Source organism: Geotrypetes seraphini, chromosome 4 (genome assembly GCF_902459505.1).
Source record: "Geotrypetes seraphini chromosome 4, aGeoSer1.1, whole genome shotgun sequence".
Classification (NCBI taxonomy): domain Eukaryota; kingdom Metazoa; phylum Chordata; class Amphibia; order Gymnophiona; family Dermophiidae; genus Geotrypetes; species Geotrypetes seraphini.
In genome coordinates this window covers 158,807,746-158,823,267 of record NC_047087.1, presented here as the reverse complement: position 1 = coordinate 158,823,267, position 15,522 = coordinate 158,807,746, and the positions used below count along the sequence as shown (strand labels likewise).

The window sequence follows — 15,522 nt, the reverse complement described above, 5'->3', positions numbered from 1 at the left end:
CAGCATCCGGGCCCCTCAGAGAGAAAACTGATCCTGAAAAGCGCCCATAAAGGTGATGGAAAGGGAGGGAGATTGCTTGATGAAGGGAAGAGATGCCCTCACTGTGGGGCCCCCCTGGAGCTGAGGGGCACTGGGCAGCTTTCAAGAATGCCCTCCCCTAATACCAGCCCTAGCTGTGCTGAAGGAAGACAGCTGGACTCGGATTAAAGAACCCTCGCATATCCAGCAAGATTCTAGCAGATCCTATGCTTTTCATGGTAAAAGAGTGCAGGGAATAAATGTTTCCTCACTTATAGGTTGTGAAAGATACAGAATCCAGGTGTATACAACCCTTTTTGAGGTCAGAATTGCAGGATCCTGGCAGGTCCTGTGCTTCTGATGGGAAAAGGGTACAGGGAATGGATGTTTCCTGCCTTATAGGTAGTGAAGGGTGGTGAATCCAGGGAGATACAGCCCTTCCTGGGGACAGAATTACAGGATCCTGGTACATCCTGGCATATCCTTGCCTTTGAAAGGAAAGAGTGCATGGAATGGATGTTTACTGCCTTATAGGTGGTTGAGGGTGCTGAGACCAGATAGATGCAGCCCTTCCTGGGGTCAAAATTGCAGGTTACTGGTACATCCTGACACATCCTGGCATATCCTGTGATTCTGAAGGGGAAAGAGTGCATGGAATGGATGTTTTCTGCTTTATAGGTGGTTGAGTATGCTGAAATCAGATAGATGCAGCCCTTCCTGGGGTCAAAATTGCAGGATCCTGACAGATCCTTGATATCCTGCAAATCCTGCACATCCTGGCATATCCTGTGCTTCTGATGGGGAAAGAGTGCATGGAATGCATGTTTTGAGGATGCTGAAATCAGATAGATGCAGCCCTTCCTGGGGTCAAAATTGCAGGATCCTGACAGATCCTTGATATCCTGCAAATCCTGCACATTCTGGCATATCCTGTGCTTCTGATGGGGAAAGAGTGCATGGAATGCATGTTTTGAGGATGCTGAAATCAGATACATGAAGCCCTTCCTGGGGTCAGAATTACAGGATCCTGACAGATCCTGCTAGATCCTGCAAATCCTGGCATATCCTGTGCTTCTGATGGGGAAAGAGTGTATGGAATAGATGTTTTCTACCTTATAGGTTGTTGAGGATGCTGAAATCAGATAGATGCAGTCCTTCCTGGGGTCAGAATTGCAAGATCCTGACAGATCCTGGCATATCCTGTGCTTCTGATGGGGAAAGAGTATATGGAATAGATGTTTTCCTGCGTTATAGGTGGTTAAGGGTGCTGAATCTAGGTAGATGCAGCCCTTCCTGGGGTCAGAATTGCAGGATCCTGGTACATCCTGGCATATCCTGTGCTTCTGATCGGGGAAAAGAGTGTATGGAATGGATGTTTTCTGCCATATAGGTGGCTGAGGGTGCTGAAATCAATTGATGCAGCCCTTCCTGGGGTCAGAATTGCAGGATCCTGAAGCCTGATAGATCCTGGATATCCTGCAAATCCTGGCATATCCTGTGATTCTGATGGGGAAAGAGTGTATGGAATGGATGTTTTCTACCTTATAGGTTGTTGAGGATGCTGAAATCATAAATGCAGCCTTTCCTGGGGTCAGAATTGCAGGATCCTGACAGATCCTGCTAGATCCTGGATATCCTGCAAATCCTGGCATATCCTGTGCTTCTGATGGGGAAAGAGTGTATGGAATGGATGTTTTCTACCTTATAGGTTGTTGAGGATGCTGAAATCATAAATGCAGCCCTTCCTGGGGTCAGAATTGCAGGATCCTGACAGATCCTGCTAGATCCTGGATATCCTGCAAATCTTGGCATATCCTGTGCTTCTGATGGGGAAAGAGTTTATGGAATGGACGTTTTCTGCCTTATAGGTGGTTTAGGATGCTGAAATCAGATAGATGCAGCCCTTCCTGGGGGTCAGAATTGCAGGATCTTGGTATATCCTGGCATATCCTGTGCTTCTGGTAGGGAAAGAATGTATGGAATGGATGTTTTCTGCCTTATATACTCAGATAGATGCAGCCCTTCCTGGGGTCAGAATTGCATGATCCTGCTAGATCCTGACACATCCTGTGCTTCTGATGGGGAAAGAGTGTATGGAATGGATGTTTTCTGCTTTATATGTGGTTAAGGATGCTAAAATCAGATAGATGCATAGATAGATAGATGGGGTCAGAATTGCAGGATCCTGGTACATCCTGGCATATCCTGTGCTTCTGATGGGGAAAGAGTGTATGGAATGGACGTTTTCTGCCTTATATGTGGTTTAGGATGCTGAAATCAGATAGATGCAGCCCTTCTTGGGGGTCAGAATTGTAGGATCTTGGTACATCCTGGCATATCCTGTGCTTCTGATAGGGAAATAATGTATGGAATGGATGTTTTCTGCCTTATAGGTGGTTTAGGATGCTGAAATCAGATAGATGCCGCCCTTCCTGGGATCAGAATTGCAGGATCCTGGTACATCCTGTGCTTCTGATAGGGAAAGAGTGTATGGAATGGATGTTTTCAGCCTTATAGTTGGTTGAGAGAGCTGAAATCAGATAGATGCAGCCCTTCCTGGGGTCAGAATTGCAGAATCCTGACAGATCCTGCAAATCCTGGCATATCCTGTGATTCTGATGGGGAAAGAGTGTATGGAATGGAGCCTGTGAGCTTGACCTCGGTTCCGGGAAAGATGATGGAAGCACTAGTTAAGAACACAATCTGCGAACACATAGAAATCAATGGACAACTGAAGGCGAGCCAGCATGGCTTCTGCAAGGGAAGGTCGTGCCTCACAAACTTGCTGTACTTCTTTGAGGGAATAAACAGCCAGATGGATAAGGGTGAATCTATAGCATCATTTACCTTAACTTCCAATAAGCCTTTGACAAGGTACCTCATGAACGGCTACTTAAAAAGCTGTGGAACCACGGGGTGCAAGGAGATATCTACCAATGGATCAAACACTGGTTGGCAGGCAGGAAACAGAATGTTGGAGTAAAGGGCCAATACTCAGACTGGCAATGGGTCACGAGCGGAGTTCCACAGGGGTCGGTGCTGGGACCTCTCCTGTTCAACATATTTATAAACGACCTGGAGACGGGGACGAAATGTGAGTTTATCAAATTTGCTGATGACACCAAACTCTGCAGCAGGGTTAGAAGCACGGAAGACTGTGAAGACCTGCAAAGGGACCTAACGAGACTGGAAGAATGGGCAAAAAAGTGGCAAATGAGTTTTAACGTAGAGAAATGCAAGGTCATGCATATAGGGAAAAAAAACCCGATGTTCAGCTACAAAATGGGGGGAATATTGCTAGGGGTGAGCAACCTGGAAAGAGACCTGGGGGTGATGGTGGACACAACATTGAAACCTTCGGCGCACTGTCCGACAGCCTCAAAGAAAGCAAACAGAATGCTGGGCATCATCAAAAAGGGTATCACAACCAGGACGAAGGAAGTCATCATGCCGCTGTATCGTGCAATGGTGCGCCCGCACCTGGAGTACTGTGTCCATTACTAGTCGCCGTACCTCAAGAAGGACATGGCAGTACTCGAGGGAGTCCAGAGAAGAGCGACTAAACTGATAAGAGGTATGGAAAATTTTGCATACACTGACAGGTTAAAAATGCTGGGGCTGTTTAGAGGAGACATGATAGAAACCTTCAAAATCCTAAAAGGCATAGAGAAAGTGAATAAGGACAGATTCTTCAAACTCTGGGGACCCACAACCACTAGGGGTCACTCGGAGAAATTGAAAGGGGACAGGTTTAGAACAAATGCTAGGAAGTACTTCTTTACCCAGAGGGTGGTGGACACATGGAACGCGCTTCCGGAGGATGTGATAGGCCAGAGCACTTTACAGGGGTTCAAGGAAGGTTTGGATAGGTTCCTGGAGGATAAGGGGATTGAGGGGTACAGATAGAACTAGAGGTAGGTTATAGAAATGGTCAGAAACCACTTCACAGATCACAGACCTGATGGACCGCCGCGGGAGCGAACCACTGAGCGAGATGGAACTCTGGTCTGACCCAGTGCCTCCAGGCAACTTCTTATGTTCTTATTTTCTGCCTTATAGGTTGTTGAGGGTGCTGAAATCAGATAGATGCAGCCCTTCCTGGGGTCAGAATTGCAGGATCCTGACAGATCCTGCTAGATCCTGGATATCCTGCAAATCCTGGCATATCCTGTGCTTCTGATGGGGAAAGAGTTTATGGAATGGACGTTTTCTGCCTTATAGGTGGTTTAGGATGCTGAAATCAGATAGACGCAGCCCTTCCTGGGGTCAGAATTGCAGGATTCTGACAGATCCTGCTAGATCCTGGATAACCTGCAAATCCTGTGATTCTGATGGGGAAAGAGTGTATGGAATGGATGTTTCCTGCCTTATAGGTGGTTTAGGATGCTGAAATCAGATAGATGCAGCCCTTCCTGGGGTCAGAATTGCAGGATCCTGTCAGATCCTGGATATCCTGCAAATCCTGGCATATCCTATGATTCTGATGTGGAGTGTATGGAATGGATGTTTTCTGCCTTATAGGTTGTTGAGGATGCTGAAATCAGATAGATGCAGCCCTTCCTGGGGTCAGAATTGCAGGATCCTGGCAGATCCTTCTAGATCCTGGATATCCTGCAAATCCTGGCATATCCTGTGCTTCTGATGGGGAGTGTATAGAATGGATGTTTTCCTGCCTTATAGGTGGTTGAAGGTGCTGAAACCAGATAGATGCAGCCCTTCTTGGGGGTCAGAATTACAGGATCCTGGTAGGTCCTGTGCTTTTTATAAGGAAGGAGTAAAATATGTGGATGTTTCCGGCCGCTGTCTCCTCCCCCACCCCTTCACTATACTTTGTATGCTATTTTTATTTCTTCTTTCTGGAACATATTGATTATATTTTATGCTTCTTTCAGTCCCCCACAATCACTCCCTGCAGCAGCTTCTACTATTTAGCTCTGCAATTTGTACCAGCTGTGTTGACTGATTTTCTGTCATTCTACAGGAAGTCTCCTCCCCTTTTTCTGACATCATTGTCTTCTGCCAAGCCCACTCACAGAAGAATAGAACTGCATCATAGGGGGGCGGGAATTTACAGAGAAATTCTCCACTGAAAGACAGCCTGTTGCTGTCATTAAAAAATGAGCAATCTATTCTTAAGGTGGTCTGCCCTATATCCTGGAGATCCTGAGAATCCTGTAAATCCTGGTTTTACCGTGTTCCGATAAGCTGCTCTTAGCTTTACCCTTCTCCTCCATTGCCAATTCCAAACTTCGTTCCTTTCATCTAGCTGCCCCCTATGCTTGGAATAAATTACCCAAGTTTGTCCGTCAAGCCCCTTCCCTTGTTTAAAAGCAGACTGAAAACCCACCTTTTTGATATAGCTTTCAATCCTTAACCCTACTCCTCTGCCCTCCAACCCAGCCAGCTGATTAACTGTTCCCCTTATCTATATCCATGACATCTTGTTTGCCTGTCTTGCCTATTTAGATTGTAAGCTCTTTCGAGCAGGGACTGTTTTCTTACTCTTTGCGACTCTGTGGTAGCGCTATAGAAATAATTAATAGTAGTATGTGTGCAAGGGGTACTGAGTTTGGTTACCACTGCAGCTCTTTCTGACTCAGCAAGTCACTTAATCTCTATTGCCTCAAGCACCAAAGTAATGTAAATAATATATCAACCACACTGGTTGTGTATCAAATCCCATCTCAGGGAGGGAAGAGAGATGGAGAGATGCTGCACTGTGGGGGCATAACTACTACAACTATTTATCACTTACATAGCACTGAAAGGCATATGCAGCACTGTACATTTTGACATTTAATAGACAGTCCCTGCTCAGAGGAGCTTGAACACTGCCAGAGACTGAGCCCACTGTAGGGATTTGGGCAGTTTGTTCCAGGCATACAGCACAGTAAGATAGAAGAGACAGAATCTGGAGTTGTCAGAGGAGGAGATAGGAGGGACTTAGCTGAGCACAGTATGCAGCGGGGAGGAGGGAGATAAGGGGAGAGATAGTGAGGGGCAGCTGAGTGAATGCATTTGTAGGTCAGTAAGAGGAGTTTGAATTGTATTTGTAAATGGATGGGAAGCCAGTGAGGGGTAACATGAGTATAGCGGCTTTCATGGAATATGAGACATGCAGCTAAATTCTGAACAAATTGAAGGGAGTGGAACATCTGAGAGTAGCGAGTTGCAGTAATCTTAAGTGTGAGGTGAGGAGGACGTGAATAAGGGTTTTGGTATTGTACTCAGAGAGGAACAGTCACATTTTGGTAATATAGCAGAAGAAATGGCAGGTTTTAGTGATATGTTGTATCTGGACGGAGAAGGAGAGAGAGGAGTCGAAGATGATCCCGAGATTGCAAGCAGACAAAACAGGAAGGATGAGAGTGTCCACAGAGTCAGACATAACACCAAACAAATGTTGGTTCAAAAAGCCAGCTCAAATAGCCAGGTTTAAATGGCAACTTTGAAGCAAGGTGTAAATGAAAAAACTATTTTGGTGCTATAGTGGGAAATTAAACCTGATTGCCTTGGCTGTTATGTTATGTGCAATCTTATATCCTGCCAAATCCTCATTAGAGTTTAAATGTGCTATAGGTAACTTATTGTTACTTAGAATTTTGTATAGAGTTAAATGTTACAGAGAATTATACATGCTACATATAGTTATCAAATTATATATATATATATATATATATATATACAGTCTGAGGTGATATATCATAAATAGTAGTTGCCCATTAGCATTCTCTTTGTTTTGGGTGACATATTATTAGTTTGAATCTCTTTGGATCCCAGGTAGGGATTTGTTAAAAAGCCATGTTTTTAGATTTTTGCAAAACAGTGTGTATACTGTGGTTGTGTGAATTTTGATGGTAAATTCACTTCCTTGTCATCAACAGTAGATGAATCCAGAGACTAGTGGGATTACGTCCATCAACTAGAAGGTAGAGATAGAGAGCAATTGATTTATCCTCGGGCATATCTTGGATGCACAGCCTCCTGGCCAACCAGTATACTCTATCTCCAGCAGGCTGATGGATGGGTTCCTCTCAGCTCACTCGATGAAGTTACAGGGAAATACTTTTAAAACCAATAGGAGGAAATTTATTTTCGTTCAGAGAATAGTTAAGCTCTGGAACGTGTTGCCAAAGGATGTGATAAGAGCAAATAGCGTAACTGGTTTTAAGAAAGGTTTGGAGTGGACAAGCTCCTGGAGGAAAAGTCCATAGTCTGTTATTGAGAAAGACATGGGGGAAGCCACTGTATCGGTAGCATGGAATATTGCTACTCCTTGGGTTTTGGCCAGGTACTACCATTGGTCACCGTGAGAACGGACTACTGGACTTGATGGACCATTAGTCTGACCCAGTAAGGCTATTCTTATGTTCTTATGCTTCTGCCCTGCTTTACCGCTAGACCACCAGGGCTTTAGGTAAGGTCTAGAGGGGTCAGGAATGTGGGAATAAGGCAGGGTAGTTAGCCGTGTCAGGATGCGGCAAGGATCACTTCTGTCCCGGCTCAGCACTGGACCACTAGGGCTTCAGGCAGGCCTACAGTGGGCCCCCAGTTTATATTGGAGGCAACCTTCCTCCCCCTTTTTTGGGGGGAGAGGAAAGGTTAACCTTTGTTTATTTTCAGGTAGGTTTATATTTGAGTATATATACAGTCATTTGGTTTTTTTCATTGTTTGAGATGGTATCTTCCTGCCCATTCTTGCACTTTAGTTAGCATTCTGGACAATATTGGAGTCATATTTGTTTGGTTCAGATTTGCAGGGATTAGTAGAAAGATATCTGCGTATGAGAAGAGCCATCCCCTGGTCTGAGGCTTATTGAGTTCAATGTGGTAATGAAGATGTTATATAATAGTGGTTATATAATGGTGCTCCACATGGTGAAGACCAGTAGTTAGAGAAAGCTCCAATTGTTAACACTCTAGCATCTTTTCATTAAGAAGCCTTGGAACTATTATAATACCATTCCTGAGATTCCAATTTCAGCTAGTCTATTTAGCAGCAGAGTGTAGTTGACCATGTCAAATACTGCTGAGTCATCGAACTGTAGTAACATTTGTTTACCTGTGCTTAATACTGATCTAATGCTCAACGACAGATCATTCAAGAATGTTTCTGCAGTGTATTTGTTTCTGAACCCATGTTGGGTGGGCAATAGCAAATTCCATTTTGAAATATAATCTTGTTGGGTGGCAACTACAAACTCTATCAATTTTGTCATAAATGGTTTTTTTGCTACTGGTCTGTAGCTTGCAACTTGATATAGGTCTGTTGCTCCTTTAGGGCTAGGTGTAAGTAGAATTTCCCCAAATTCTTCTGAGAACCATACTTGCCCAAGTGTAGAATTAATCATTTTGTCTAACTAATTCAGTACTTTTTCCGGCATATATCGGTATAGATGGGATCTTGGCATTTTGTTTCAGATAGACTATTCACCAAAGGTCTTAATTCTGTTGTTGTGACAATATTAAACGCTGTCCATTTTCTGCCAATGGTATATCTAATGAATTGCTTTCAGAAATAGTATTCTCTAGTTGATTGTCTGCCATGTTATCAAATACTTGAAATATATTCTCTATCTAAGAATGATGATAGGGAGTTGGGTGGGGGGGGGGGAAGTTACATTTGAGGCAGTTGTTGTGCAGTCTGTCAGTTTTGTTAGAATTTTGAACAACTTCCTAAAGCTAGTTTGTCTAACTCTCTGTTATAATATGCATGTTGTTTCCTCCATCTATCTCCCGATTTTCTCCAAGCTCTTATTAGCTTTCCACATTCTCTTTTAAGGCTTCTCAGTTCTGCCAAGTACCAGTTTCAGTTATATCTACTCCAGATTCCGTACATGTGGTGATTTGTCTCTTCCCACGAACTGGTTTGCAGAGAGAAAATACTTACAGTTTTGAGCAGCTTCCCTATAGAGGTGGAGCCCCAGTCCACACCTCAGTTTTTTTCTCTGCAGGTGAACTGTACAAAGGTGTTCTGATCTGCTCTGCTTAGCTTTTTTGCTTTCTTTTTTTAATTCTTTATTCATTTTCAAAATTACATTAAGTGTTAAATATATTCATTCACATTAACAATAAATATATCACTTACAAACAATCATTGATACATTTCATAAAATCTTATCCCTTCCCCTTTCCTATCCCTCCCACCCATATATTCCATTATCATATAAAACATGTAATAATAAAATTTCCCCCTCCCTGCACCTTAAATTGATAAAAATAAGGGAAATAATTTTAAATTAATCTGTACAATACTTTGTTAATGGTTTCCACACATCCTGAAACTTCTTAAAATAACCCTGTTGTAATGCAATAAACCTTTCCATTTTATAGATATGGCATAAAGAATTCCACCAGAAGTTGTAATTTAATCTCCTCCAATCCTTCCAATTATATGTAATTTGCTGAATGGTAACACCAGTCATTATAAGTAGTAATTTATTGTTATTCACAGAAATCTGACTTTTTGCTCTCATTTCCATTCCAAGTATCACAGTATCATAGGATAATGCCACTGGGTTATCTAATAAATTATTAATTTGGTCCCAAATTGATTTCCAAAAATTCATAATACATGGGCACTAGAAGAGCAGATATATTTACCGTTGCTGGTCCACAAAGGTGGAATAAACTCCCTCAATTTATTAGAATAGAACAAAATATTACAACATTTAAAAAACTTTTAAAAACATATTTATTTAAAGATGCTTTCGATATTTAACAGTTCATTTAAATTTCTTACGTTTTGGTATTAATGCTTAAGAAATGTGCTTGTGCTACCTTGTGCTACCTCTTTTACCCTACCTTCTGTTCTTTCCCTTTATTCTTACGAAACCCGAAATTGTAACTTTTACTTTTCCCTTACCCCTCAAGTAAGTTTTAATTGTTTTTATGTTATGTTAATATAACTATTATGTTAAGTTTCTTATTTCTTTTTATTATATTATGTACATCGCTTAGAAATTGTAATAGGCGATCCATCAAAAGATTGAATAAACTTGAAACAATAAATGATCTAAAGTTCCTACTTCCAGATGACAATGCCAACATCTATTAGACAAAGAACTATCTAATTTTTGTAACCTAACAGGGGTCCACAACGCTCTATGTAACAGAAAAAAACAAGTTTGTCTCATAGATGCTGACACCGTACATTTCATCCTCCAAGACCAAATTCGTGGCCATTGAGATGCAGTAATTTCATGCTTAATCTCAATGCTCTAAGCTTTTTTGCTTTCTTGCATTTGAAGTTTGTTTTTTCTGAGGCTTCACTGCCCTGAGACCCCATTCAAGTTTTATTTAAAATTTGATATACCTCTTAAATTGTCTAAGCGGATCACAGAATCATCAGAATCAAGGGGAAGACATTAAACAGTTAGACTAAATTGAAGTAATGGAGACAGAAGGATTAGGGGAAAAATACAATTTGTTAAAGGAAAGAGAGACATAAAAGGGTCAGCACATGTAAAGCTGTTTTGAAAGGCAAACCTAAGACACTCTTGATTTACCCAGCAGTGCTGCAAAGGCTGCTGGAGGCTTCCGTTTGGGAACTGTAAACATTGCACATACCTGAGCAGAGAACTCTATTATTTGTATTACAACCTGCTTGGGAGCAGGCTGAGAGCTCATTGAGTAAATAAGCTCTGAGGAGAGCAGGAGCTCAGGAACATTATTATTCTTTGTTGGAAAGAAAGAAACCTGAACTGTTATTTTGCTTTTTATGTTTTGTTTTTGCCTTGTGATTCTTTTGCAAGAAGCACTATCCATTTTGCTGGTGCCATTCTGACCTTTATTTTGAAAGTAAATTTATGTTCTATTTTACACCTGTGTTGTGGTTTTTGGCCGAGTTCCTCTTGTCACTCCGTTCCTGCAGGGTGACTCCAGGCTGGGGTCACACGTCAATGTACTTTTTTATGTTTAGCCACTAGTAGTGCTATTGAGTCCCGATCTCGGGCTGCAGTGGTTACAATATCTGGATTTTCAGAAGGCGTTCGACAAAGTTCCACATGAACGACTACTTCGGAAAATTGCATGTCATGGAATCGAGGGTGAAATACTCACGTGGATTAAAAACTGGCTGGAGCATAGGAAACAGAGAATGGGGGTAAATGGACAATTCTCAGACTGGAAGAGCGTCACCAGCGGGGTGCCGCAGGGCTCAGTGCTTGGACCTGTGCTCTTCAACATCTTTATAAATGATATGGACATTGGTACGATGAGCGAGGTGATTAAATTTGCGAACAATACAAAGTTATACAGAGTAGTGAAGACACAGGGGGATTGTGAAGATCTGCAGCGTGACATAATCAAACTCGAGAAATGGGCATCGATATGGCAAATGAGGTTCAACGTGGATAAGTGCAAAGTGATGCATGTCGGGAGCAAAAATTTCATGCACGAATACAGGATGTCCGGGGTGGTACTTGGAGAGACCTCCCAGGAAAGGAACTTGGGAGTTCTGATCGACAAGTCCATGAAGACATCGGCACAATGTGCGACGGCGGCGAAAAGGGCAAACAATGCTAGGAATGATAAAGGGGATCACGAACAGATCAGAGAAGGTTATCATGCCGCTGTACCGGGCCATGGTGCGCCCTCACCTGGAGTACTGTGTCCAGCACTGGTCGCCCTACATGAAGGACACGGTACTACTCGAAAGGGCCCAGAGATGGGCGACTAAAATGGTTAAGGGGCTGGAGAAGTTGCCGTACAGCGAGAGATTAGAGAAACTGGGCCTCTTCTCCCTTAAAAACAGGAGACTGCGAGGGGACATGATCGAAACATTCAAAATACTGAAGGGAATAGACTTAGTAGAGAAAGACAGACTGTTCACCCTCTCCAAGGTAGGGAGAACGAGAGGACACTCTCTAAAGTTGAAAGGGGATAGATTCCGTACAAACGTAACAAAATTCTTCTTCACCCAGAGAGTGGTAGAAAACTGGAACGCTCTTCCGGAGTCTGTCATAGGGGAAAACACCCTCCAGGGTTTCAAGGCAAGGTTGGACAAGTTCATGCTAAACTGGTGAGACTGGACTCATTTGTAGCACTGGTCTTGACCTTGGGGCCGCTGCGTGAGCGAACTGCTGGGCTGGATGGACCATTGGTCTGACCCAGCAGCGGCAATTCTTATGTTCTTGATAATACCCTCTACGTTTAGCTACATGGGTTTCCATCCTCACTATCATTAAAAATTTCGTTCTCCATTCATGTTCATCTGGTACCGATGATTTTTTCCAATAGGCAGCTAGAAGACATCTAATTGCTGCTAACCCCATACGTAATAATCGTGTTTGACATTTAGTTTTACAAATAATAGACAACCCCAGCAAACAACATTGGGGAGTATTAGGGACCAAGATAGTTGAGACAAAGAGTTCACTACTATGGTCCAACAGGGTGTTAATATGGGCAATCCCACCATATATGAAGAAAATTACCTACTTCATTGTGGCAACGCCAACAATTTGCAGGGATCTGTGTGTACATCTTATGGAGTCGTTCCGGGGTATAATACCATCGACTCAATACTTTATAAGCATTTTCTTGGATTAATGCAAAAACAGATACTCTACATACTTCTTCACAGATGGTGTCCCATTCTTTAACCGTAAACATACAGTGTAAATCCCTTTCCCAGCATCGTCTATAACTAAGTTTAGGAATTTCTCTCCCCTGTAGATATCTATATATAACTGAAATTGACCTTGGTACCTTCTGTAGTATTATCCATAATTTCTCTATATGTTCAGTTTCAGAGAACGGTATTTTAACCCTACCTTGAGCCAACACATAATGTTTTACTTGTGGATATGCCAGGTAGTCCTCCGGCTTTACTCCTGAAATGTTTAATAAAGCTTCAAATGTAATCAAAGCTCCTGTACTTAAAAAATCTCAAAAAATATTCAGTCCATTCTGTCCCCACACTCAAATACTGGGTTCGTTTTACCCACCCTAAATTGGGGTTCATCTCTCAGTGAAGCCAAGGTGGAAGATATTACCTCATTATTAAATTTCTTTCACAATTTACCCCACAAAATAAATAAATGTATTATATAGGGATTGTCAGTTTCTAATTTCCATTGTCGAATTGTCTGTGAGGACCAAAGTCCAGTAGACAGATTATGCTGAGGGATTAAGGATTGTTCTATAAATACTCCCCATTTATGTGTATTAAATACCCAGTCTAGTATCATCCGTATTTGTGCTGCTTGGTAATACCATCTAAGATTAGGGACACCTTTACCCCCTCGGGCTTTATTTAACCACATCACTCTCTGGGAGATCCTAGGTGTTTTATTTGCCCAGATGAATTTTCTAAATTCTGCCTATAAAATCTTAAACAGCCAAGTAGGTAAGGAGATTGGAAGAGTCTGGAACATAAATAATAATCGAGGTAGCACATTCATTTGGAGGATGGCAATATGTCCCCCCCAAGAGAGCCATAACCCATTCCAGCGTTGTAGATCCATCTGGATTTTCCAGAGAATCGGTCCGTAATTAATCTCATACAAGGTATCTGGATCCTTTGATAAATGTATGCCTAGGTATTTTATACCTTTGGATGTCCATTTAAATGGAAATAGACATTGAATGTCTAATACCTTTGGTGGATCTAAGGTGAGATTCATAATTTCGGTCTTATCTAAATTAATCTTAAATCCGGAAATTTCTCCAAATTCCTCAAGGATTTGCACTAAATGTCCCATTGTATGTTCTGGTTCTCCTATATATAAAAGGATGTCGTCAGCAAATAAGGCTATACGATGTTCAATGCCCGCAATCTGGATCCCCTTCAATCGGGGATGATTTCTAATAAATATTGCTAAAGGTTCTATAGATAAAGCAAAAAGCAATGGTGAGAGCGGGCAACCCTGACGCGTACCTCTAGCGATAGAGAAAAATTTTGTATAGGTCTGATTAATCCGTAGACATGCTCGGGGTTCCTGGTATAACGCTTTAACCCATACATTAAAGGATCCCCGCAATCCCATCTTCTCCATAACAGCCCACAAAAAGTCCCAGGATACCCGGTCGAAAGCTTTCTTCGCATCAATTGCCATCAATATCGCCTGTTCCCAATTTTTCTTTACATGCCACATCAAATGTAAAGTACATCGAATGTTATCACTCACTTATCTTTGTTGTATAAAGCCCGACTGGTCTATATGAATCAAATTAGGGAGTAATTTACCTAATCATACAGCCAGGATTTTTGCTATGACTTTGACATCTACATTTAATAAAGAGATAGGTCTATATGATTCACAGCTTAACGGGTCCCTCCCGGGTTTCAAAAGAATCGCTATACTTGCTTCCCTCATGGAGTCAGATAAATAACTCTCTTCTGAAGTTCCGTTAATTATACGCATTAACAATGGAGCCACTTGTCTAAATTTCTTATAAAAACCAGCCATATAGCCATCTAACCCTGGGGATTTACCAACTTTTACATTCCGGATAATCCCCATTACTTCCCCCAAAGTAACTGGTCCGTTAAGTAACTTTTGTTCATCAAATGATAGTACCGGCAAATCTACCTTGTCTAAAAAAGACTGTACTTTTTCCCTATTTTCATCAGGGTTATACAACTGTCAATAGTATTCCAAAAAGGAATTCTTTATCAGTAACCTGTATTTGCTCCTTACTGTCTCGAACCTCTGTGATAGATGCTTTTGCTTGTTTAATTTTAATAAAACGGGCCAATTGAGCACTACATTTATTACTATGTTCATATTTATAGGACTGGAAGCGCTCCCGTATATAATTAAACTCTTCCATTTGAAGTTGCAACAATTCCCCCCTTACCTGCCATATTTGTGTCAATATGTGTGGATTTAATGTGTTTTTATGTGACATTTCCAAGGAAAGTAAACGTTCCCTTAAATGTAGCTGATTTTGAGATCATTAATATTTCAATTGGGCTCCCCATTTAATAAAAATACCTTGCAGAATTGATTTTAGAGCATCCCATAGAATCCCATCTGAGACTTCCCCCTCAGTGTTCTCCCTAGCGCCTTTTAGCTGGGCGCTGCGCCCGGCTAATTTATGTGAGCGCCCAGATGTCATCTGTTGCGAATCCTGCTGCCGCCGCTGCTCAACGTTGAAGAACCGCCGAAAGTTAGGACCGCCAAAAGTTCCCGCCTGACTTTAAAAAAAACAAAACACAAAATGGCAGTAAGCGACTTGAACCCTTGCTCTGGGGCTCTAATGGTACCACTGTCTGTTGCGGCTTCCCTTCTTTTCCTTCCAAAACTGGAAGTTACGTCCCAAGGGTGGGGGGGGGTAGAGAAGGGAAGGGAAGCCGGCACGGACAGTGGTACCATTAGAGCCCCGGAGCATGCGAGAGTTAGGTCAGCAGCGGAGGGAAGTTAAAATTCTCATATTTGCTCTTCCTTGCTTTGGGCCTCCTCACTGCCAGGTCCTACCTACTTTCTGTTTCTGTGAAGGCAGGACCCGGCAACGAGGAAGGCCCGAAGCAAGGAAGAGCAGCAAGTTGTAAGCTTC

General features: G+C 42.2%; 1 protein-coding gene across 1 annotated transcript in view; it reads left to right on the top strand.

The window, feature by feature from the left end:
- Positions 1 to 15,522, top strand: part of CFDP1 (craniofacial development protein 1) — a 534,880-nt gene that overhangs the window by 46,205 nt on the left and 473,153 nt on the right. The window lies entirely within an intron of this gene.